Source organism: Oncorhynchus clarkii, chromosome 10 (genome assembly GCF_045791955.1).
Source record: "Oncorhynchus clarkii lewisi isolate Uvic-CL-2024 chromosome 10, UVic_Ocla_1.0, whole genome shotgun sequence".
NCBI classification, from domain to species: domain Eukaryota; kingdom Metazoa; phylum Chordata; class Actinopteri; order Salmoniformes; family Salmonidae; genus Oncorhynchus; species Oncorhynchus clarkii.
In genome coordinates, this window is record NC_092156.1 from 20,151,903 (window position 1) to 20,161,277 (window position 9,375).

Sequence of the window (9,375 nt, forward strand, 5' to 3'; positions counted from 1 at the left end):
GCAACAGAGACCAAAGATAACCCTGAAGGAGCTTTAAGCACACTGCTAAAGCAACACTCGAGCGGTTTAAGGGGAAACATTTACATGTCTTGGAATGGCCTAGTCAAAGCCCAGACCTCAATCCAATTGAGAATCTGTGGTATGACTTAAAGATTGCTGTACACCAGCAGGAACACATCCAACTTGAAGGAGCTGGAGTAGTTTTGCCTTGAAGAATGGGCAAAATTCCCAGTGGCTAGATGTGCCAAGCTTATAGAGACGTACCCCAAGAGACTTGCAGCTGTAATTGCTGCAAAAGGTGGCTCTACAAAGTATTGACTTTGGGGGGGGTGAATAGTTATGCGTGCTCAAGTTCTGTTTTTTTGGGGCTTATTTCTTGTTTGTTTCACAATAAACAAGATTTTGCATCTTCAAAGCAGTGGGCATATTGTGTAAATGAAATGATACAACCCCCCCCAAAAAAATATATTTTAATTCCAGGTTGTAAGGAAACAAAATAGGAAAAATGCCAAGGGGGGTGAATACTTTTGCAAGCCACTGTAATTTCATTGCCAGGCCCTAGCAGTCATACATACATAACAGGACCATTATTCTGCATTGTGAATCGTTTAACAGAAAAACAACAAAAATGTTCAGTTAAAAAAAAAAATGCAAAATTGTCCATCCCTACTACAAACAGCCTGGCAACTGGCAAAAAACACATTGATTACACTATACTTTGTACGTATCAGTGGAGGCACCTCAGAGAAGGAAGGGGAGGACCATCCTCCTCAGTGAATTTCATAAAAATAAAAATAGTAAAACATGTAAAAAGTTATCATTTTTAGATAAAATTATACAGAATATATTCACCTCACCAAACAATTGATTAAAACTCACTTTTTTGCAATCAAGGTCTACAGTAGCCTCAACAGCAATCTGTAGGGTAGCACCATTGTGTCGCCGGAGGACAGCTAACTTCTTTCTTCCTCTAGGTACATTGACTTCAAAACAAGATATAGGAAACTCATGGTTCTCACCCCTTCCATAGACTTACACAGCAATCATGACAACTTCCGGAGGACATCCTCCAACCTGTCAGAGCTCTTGCAGCATGAACTGACATGTTGTCCGCCCAATCAAAGGATCAGAGATTGAATCTATTACTGAAAGCATAAGCTACAACTAGCAAACACTGCAGTGCATAAAATGTGGTGAGTAGTTGACTCAAAGAGAGAGAAAGACAATAGTTGAACAGTTTAGAACAAATTAATTTCTTAAAAAATGGAGTAGTAAAACAGAGAGAGAGCGAGAGAGATATTTTGTAAAAAAAATTCGCTTTCACTTACTTAGCTAGCAAATGCAGCTAGCTAGTTTAGCCTGCTCAAACAGAGGGATGCTATATTAGCTAGCTGGCTATGACTATCCAACACTGGAACTCTTCCGAGTCAAGGTAAGCTTTTGGTTTTACTCATTTATTGCCACTGGGAACTGCCGGTGTAACTGCTAAACTGCTTACTACACTGTACTGCATGATTGTAGCGGGTGACGTTGACTTTACTTTCGCTAATATGGTGAGCTAGCTGTGGGGATGATATGAAGGTTTGGCTTGGAAAGGTTTTTCTGCCTGATCACAGACAGCTGGTGTTGTACATTGATGTCCATAAACAAAGGGAAAAGGTGAGAAAAGGGCGCGTAGATGCGAGAAGGAATACAACAAGCTGTTTGTATGTGGCTATGAAATTGAACTGTTTGCGTGTCATCAGAGGTGCATTCATTCCGCCGATTCTGTTGAAAAACGTTTCTTAAACGGAAGCAAGCTGAACGAAACGGGGATAAACATATCTGAATTTGTCGAAAAGAAACATTTGTTTGCAACTGTTGGACTAATGATTACAGCCTAGGTCAGCTAGATGCAGGCAGGAGTGTGCAAGGCGATATTGAATGTGTCACTGTCTGTCAAAGTGTCACTGTCTGTGACTTAAAATGATTCTCTCGACCTGTGTGCACCTACGTTGAATTCATAGGCTAGGTTGTAGCAACCTCATGATGTGTATAGGGAACATTTTTGTATCATGTAGTAGCCTAAACCTATTGATGTTAAACTGCACTGACCACCACTGGTGATAAAGAATAAAGAAACAACATCCGATAAAGAATCAACATTCTGAGTTTAAACACGGCCTAGCTAGTCATTTAAATAATTTATTTATTTAACTAGGCAAGTCAGTTAAGAACAAATTATTATTTACAATGACGACCTAGGAACAGTGGGGGTAGGAAGACAGATGTTTTACCTTGTCAGCTTGGGGATTCGATCTAGTAACCTTTCTGTTACTGGCCCAACGTTCTAATCACTAGGCTACCTGCCGCCCCATGAGAAACAATGCATCAATAACAAAGAAATGAGCCATTTAGACACATTAAAACATTAACACTGGAACAAGTGCATCTCCACAGATAATGGAGCGCCTCCACATCTCTGGGGTGTGTTTTGTCTCACTGCCCCCTGGAGCCCAGCAGAGCACATAGCGGCACTCACACAGATGGTGAGCAGCAGATTCGGCGCCCCGACATCACAGTCCAGTGTTTACCTGGAATCATGTCAGCTTTATATATTCATGACATTTCTATCTGCAAGGTTCCACAACGTTTTGCCTATTGAACGTCCATACTTTCTAAAGCAGCAGCAATTGTCAACTACATTTTCCAAAATGTAAAATGTTTGGACATGCAATAGGCGATTGGCTAGTGATCGGTTCCTTCAAAATGAAATGAAAAACAGGTACAATATTTTCATGATGAAGCATTCTTATTATTTGTGTTATATTGTAGTGTTTACAGTATAATTTGTATTGTGCATGCTTATATTATTAAACAGCTTAGATGTGACCATATTTGTTACCTTGCGCAATTAGTCCACCTCCTATTGTAACTTCATAGCTTCTGGCTATTGCCATCGTATCAGCCTACTTCCCAAACGCAATCATAACCACCGCCAATTGTGAGTCATAACAAAAACATTTCCCAGCAGCTATTGTACGCATACAATACTGTCAGGTCTTGTTCTATATCACACTGAAAAAAATACTTGCGTCCAGCTGATATGAAAAAGTAAAAATTAATAGTTTTCCCTATGTGCCCTCTCTATCGTGTGGACTCCTGAAATAATTGCTGCGCTCAGAAATTCACTTGGCCTTTTAAAATGGTCACACAGTCAAACTCCCGACACCATTTTGAGCCGCACATATCTTTACCAAAATCCGATCTGCTGCTACATGAGTAGAAAAAATGTATAGCCAGGACAAGGGGTCGACTGCGTTTCCTCTGCACTCGCTCTCAGCCCATGTCACATTTTATAATGCATCCTTGAGATCCAAGGCCGTTGCTCCGGCGATTACATTGTTACACACTTATGTCTGGTTTTATTTGCCAATGGACCACAGCGACCTATGGCTTGGAACGTGTAGCCTAGTCTTACCCATTTGTAATATTTTACAACATTCATGTCCATTACATTTGTTTATATATGCATAGCAAATATATATATATATATATATTTACATTATCAGGCAGGACACGTCTGTCTCCAAGACTATGAACACGTTATGATATCAGACTCACCAAATGTCCAAGGGAATTTATTGTCGTGGAGCACCTCGTCTTTAATTATATGCTGAGTCCGGAGTCACTGATTTCCCTTGTTCAATGCTGGCGGTTTTCTCCAAGGTTTGCTTCGGTGGTTTCTCATAAGCGGCGTTGGTAACATCGACATCCACACAAAGTGGGGGGATGGGAATATCGAGAGTGAACGAGGGGTAACGGAGGGGGGCAGTAAAACCTTGCAAACACAAGGGGAGGGAGGACCTTTTCTCCTGCGTGACTGTCAAACAGGGACCAATTCAGAAGTCTCACGACCTCACACATCGATCCATCTATCATCAAGTGCACTGGAGTTGGAAATATAGGCTACATTTATTAAGAAAAATGATGACATGATCCTTGATTAAACTTTCTGATTTAAGTGTTCTCACATCTCTGTATATTGGTCCTGTTTAAATGTGTGTGCAGCAGTGGAAAATATACATTTTCACAGAGGACCGCTTGAATCCCTTATAGAATTATCATGACAGCAGGGAGGTTTTCATATAAGAAAAAATGAAAATCAAATGGGAGATTTATGACAGAATAGAATAGAACAGTTTTGCTTTGTAAAACGTACTAGGCTTCCCTGCCTTCTTATTTCTGTTGTGTTTTTGCTATTGCCATGTCAATCATGATGTATGTATATAATAGCAGCATTATCTGTCATTCAGGAAAGATGGGGCTTTTTTAGCAAAAAAAAAAAATATATATATTGTTTTTTGGGGGGGCGTGCCTGTTTTGCATGTTATTTTGGCATTAATACATGTCACATCAGTTTGCAAACAATGTTAAAAAAGATATATACACTACCTTTCAAAAGTTTAGGGTCATGTAGAAATGTCCATGTTTTTGAAAGAAAGCACATTTTTGGTCCATTAAAATGCTGATTTTTATTGAATATCTACAAAGGTGTACAGAGGCCCATTATCAGCAACCATCACTCCTGTGTTCCAATGGCACATTGTGTTAGCTAATCCAAGTTTATCGTTTTAAAAAGGCTAATTGATCATTAGAAAACCCTTTTGCAATTATGTTAGCACAGCTGAAAACTGTTGTACTGATTGAAGAAGAAATAAAACTGGCCTTCTTTAAACTAGTTGAGTATCTGGAGCATCAGCATTTGTGGGTTTGATTGCAGGCTCAAAATGGCCAGAAACAAATAACTTTCTTCTGAATATTGTCAGTCTATTCTTGTTCTGAGAAATGAAGGCTATTCAATGTGAGAAATTGCCAAAAAACTGAAGATCTCATACAACGCTGTGTACTACTCAGCGAACAGAACAGCAAACTGTCTCTAACCAGAATAGAAAGAGGAGTAGGAGGCCCCGATACACAACTGAGCAAGAGGACAAGTACATTAGAGTGTCTAGTTTGAGAAACAGACGCCGCACAAGTCCTCAACTGGCAGCTTCATTAAATAGTACCCTAAAAAAATAGCTTTTCTTTCATAAAAAACAAGGACAATTCTAAAGCACCCCGAACTTTTGAACGGTAGAGTATATAATTGAGTTGATAAAGCCGCATACAAACAGACTCTTTTTTGTTTTCTTGGGAAGGCAGCTCCAAAATGCAGGTGTTTCAGCCTAGCTCAGTGCTTTCTGTGGTGGTGAGGCAAGCCAGCAGAAAATACGGAGTGTTGCGCCGTGATTGGCTCAGTGTTCTGTCACTCATGGGGACACTACGTCACCACCAAGTGTAAGGGTAGAGATAGAAAATTCTAGCCCCTTGGTTGCTGCCATAGAGTTATATTAGAAGTTTGCATCCAAGAAGGCTCAAGGTCATTAGCCACAGATAAAATTAAGTCAAATCACGTTATATGTACAGTAGCTTTGATTGGACTGATCATGTCAACATCATATTTTCAAAATCTTCGCTAGCAGTCATCATCAATAATCAAGTCGACAATCTACTGGCAAATCCTTTTTAATCCTTATCATACGAAGAGAAATAATGAAGAGAAATGATAAAACATATGGGTGCTCATCGACCATTGGACATAAACATTACACAACAAGTTGGAAATCGCAAAATCAACAATGAGTGGTTTAGAAGGAATCAGTCACAGTGGCTAACGTTAACTGCATGCATTGCAAAGCAATCACTAGCCTGCTGTTCAGTGGAGTGGCTGTATGGTCCCAAATCTGGGATTAAGGGGCTCTTTTCCAAGTTTAAAATGATAAACATTCAACATTGGCCATGCTGTCAATGAAGCATGCTTTGTGTCGCGCTCAAAACAACTTAACTCAGAACTGCGAAAACTTGACTTGGAGATATGTATACTGTAGCTAAGAAAGTAATACTGTGTATGCTGTGTAGTAAGATGTTAGTAGCCCATGTGCCTCACCCTAATAATTTGGTCTATTTACCCCTCTTAATTTTGCCTACTGTTCAGACTTGGTCATGCACATGTAGCCTATAACCTGTTTTATAGGCTACAGGGACAAGTTCTGGCCTGGTTTAGATCTTATCTGTCGGAAAGATATCAGTTTGTCTCTGTGAATGGTTTGTCCTCTGACAAATCAACTGTAAATTTCGGTGTTCCTCAAGGTTCCGTTTTAGGACCACTATTGTTTTCACTATATATTTTACCTCTTGGGGATGTCATTCAATAACATAATGTTAACTTTCACTGCTATGCGGATGACACACAGCTGTACATTTCAATGAAACATGGTGAAGCCCCAAAATTTCCCTCGCTAGAAGCCTGTGTTTCAGACATAAGGAAGTGGATGGCTGCAAACTTTCTACTTTTAAACTCGGACAAAACAGAGATACTTGTTCTAGATCCCAAGAAACAAAGAGATCTTCTGTTGAATCTGACAATTAATCTTAATGGTTGTACAGTCATCTCAAATAAAACTGTGAAGGACCTTGGCGTTACTCTGGACCCTGATTTCTCTTTTGACGAACATATCAAGACTGTTTCAAGGACAGCTTTTTTCCATCTACGTAACATTGCAAAAAATCAGAAACTTTTTGTCCAAAAATTATGCAGAAAAATTAATCCATGCTTTTGTTACTTCTAGGTTAGACTACTGCAATGCTCTACTTTCCGGCTACCCGGATAAAGCACTAAATAAACTTCAGTTAGTGCTAAATACGGCTGCTAGAATCCTGACTAGAACCAAAAGATTTGATCATATTACACCAGTGCTAGAATCCCTACACTGGCTTCCTGTCAAGGCAAGGGCTGATTTCAAGGTTTTACTGCTAACCTACAAAGCATTACATGGGCTTGCTCCTACCTATCTCTCTGATTTGGTCCTGCCGTACATACCTACACGTACGCTACGGTCACAAGACACAGGCCTCCTAATTGTCCCTAGAATTTCTAAGCAAACAGCTGGAGGCAGGGCTTTCTCCTATAGAGCTCAATTTTTATGGAATGGTCTGCCTACCCATGTGAGAGACGCAAACTCGGTCTCAACCTTTAAGTCTTTACTGAAGACTCATCTCTTCAGTGGGTCATATGATTGAGTGTAGTCTGGCCCAGGAGTGTGAAGGTGAACGGAAAGGCTCTGGAGCAACGAACCGCCCTTGCTGTCTCTGCCTGGCCGGTTCCCCTCTTTCCACTGGGATTCTCTGCCACTAACCGTATTACAGGGGCTGAGTCACTGGCTTACTGGTGCTCTTTCATGCTATCCCTAGGAGGGGTGCGTCACTTGAGTGGGTTGAGTCACTGATGTGATCTTCCTGTCTGGGTTGGCGCCCCCCCTTGGGTTGTGCCGTGGCGGAGATGTTTGTGGGCTATACTCGGCCTTGTCTCAGGATGGTAAGTTGGTGGTTGAAGATATCCCTCTAGTGGTGTGGGGGCTGTGCTTTGGCAAAGTGGGTGGGGTTATATCCTTCCTGTTTGGCCCTGTCCGGGGGTGTCATTGGATGGGGCCTCAGTGTCTCCTGACCCCTCCTGTCTCAGCCTCCAGTATTTATGCCGCAGTAGTTTATGTGTCGGGGGCTAGGGTCAGTTTGTTATATCTGGAGTACTTCTCCTGTCCTATCCGGTGTCCTGTGTGAATTTAAGTATGCTCTCTCTAATTTTCTGTTTCTCTCTTTCTTTCTCTGTCTCGGAGGACCTGAGCCCTAGGACCATGCATCAGGACTACCTGGCATGATGACTCCTTGCTGTCCCCAGTCCACCTGGCCGTGCTGCTGCTCCAGTTTCAACTGTTCTGCCTGTGATTATTATTATTTGACCATGCTGGTCATTTATGAACATTTGAACATCTTGGCCATGTTCTGTTATAATCTCCACCCGGCACAGCCAGAAGAGGACTGGCCACCCCACATAGCCTGGTTCCTCTCTAGGTTTCTTCCTAGGTTTTGGCCTTTCTAGGGAGTTTTTCCTAGCCACCGTGCTTCTACACCTGCATTGCTTGCTGTTTGGAGTTTTAGGCTGGGTTTCTGTACAGCACTTTGAGATATCAGTGGATGTACGAAGGGCTATATCAATACATTTAATTTTATTTGATTTTAGAGAAATGTAATCATAGAATATTGTAAGAGCTTTCATTGTCTGCTTAGTCAAACTATCATACATCATTGATCTTCGGGCTCCCGAATGTCGCAGTGGTCTAAGGCACTGCATCTCAGTGCAAGACACTTCACTACAGTCCCTGGTTCCAATCCAGGCTGTATCACATCCCGCTGTGATTGGGAGTCTTATAGGGTGGCACACAATTGGCCCAGCGTCGTCTGGGTTTGTAAATAACAATTTGTTCTTAACTGACTTGCCTAGTTAAATAAAGGTTAAATACAAATTATAATCCCCCTTTATTTATCCTATGGTTCTGACTTGGTGTACAGGGAGAATACTGTAAGAACAGCCCATGAACTGAATTCAGTCACTGTACATTTCAAAAGTGCTAAACAAATAGTTATATTGACTATGTCCATTCTAGCTTGCCCATTAATGTCTTAATCAAAATTACAGATTGCCTCATCTGCTTGTCGTTATGCCATAGTTTGTACATCTCAATTGTCATTCGAAACCACATTTGTTCAAGCAAGTCAGCCATATCAGCTATGTTTTTTTTAAAGGCAGTAAATGAGGCTGAATTAACTGTTTCGCTGCCAGACAAGGCTCCATTGATAGCCAGGTGTAGCAGTGGTAAGATGTTGGGACTACTGTTGAGAGAGCTTTATGTAGGCCCTAACAGTTTGTGGGCACAGTTTGTCACTGTTATAGTGCAATTAATGTATTGTTTAGTGTTGTGTAGTGGCTTCACAGGCATGATTCCCACTTGTTTTTTTGTTGTTGCCCCACCAAGATTTACATGCTAAAATCGCCACTAAATAGCAGCAACATGTTTTGTATGATAGTTTGACAGAGTTGTATAGAATCAGATTAACATTGCAAGTCAATATTAAACAAAATTATGCTACAGTACTTGCTTATCTAAACTAAATAAAGATTCCAATGATAGCCTTAACCATGTTGCTCCAAAAACCTGACCGCAGCCCCAAAAAGTTATCAATATGTTTTAAAGGGCCAAAATATGCAACACAATTTAGGGGCAAGAGTCAGAGGTAAATGTATTTTACAAAAGTTCAATCAGGAAGGCTAACCTGAATACTCGTTTAACTTCATCCAGTAAGCATACCATCATTCACTTTGTTTCCTATTCTTCGGGCTTAGTGGGAATTAATACAAAAATATGATCAGCATGGGGTCTTGTTTCTTCTCCTCTTTCCTATAAGCCAAGTGAGGAATGTCATACATCTATTTACCTCATAGCCTATAAGCATGGCATA

The 9,375-nt window shown here is 40.8% G+C and overlaps 1 protein-coding gene across 2 annotated transcripts in view; it reads right to left on the minus strand.

The window, feature by feature from the left end:
* The window catches only part of LOC139418127 (protein FAM168A-like), a 48,290-nt gene extending 44,502 nt beyond the window's left edge, over nucleotides 1–3,788 (minus strand). Inside the window, exon 1 of one of the 2 annotated variants that reach the window (XM_071167339.1) lies at nucleotides 3,604–3,779. The gene's annotated coding sequence lies outside the window, so the exon portion shown is untranslated. Of the gene's footprint in view, nucleotides 1–3,603 lie in introns of both variants that reach the window. The other variant, XM_071167340.1, reaches the window with a different exon arrangement.
* Nucleotides 3,789–9,375: the final 5,587 nt, after the last annotated feature.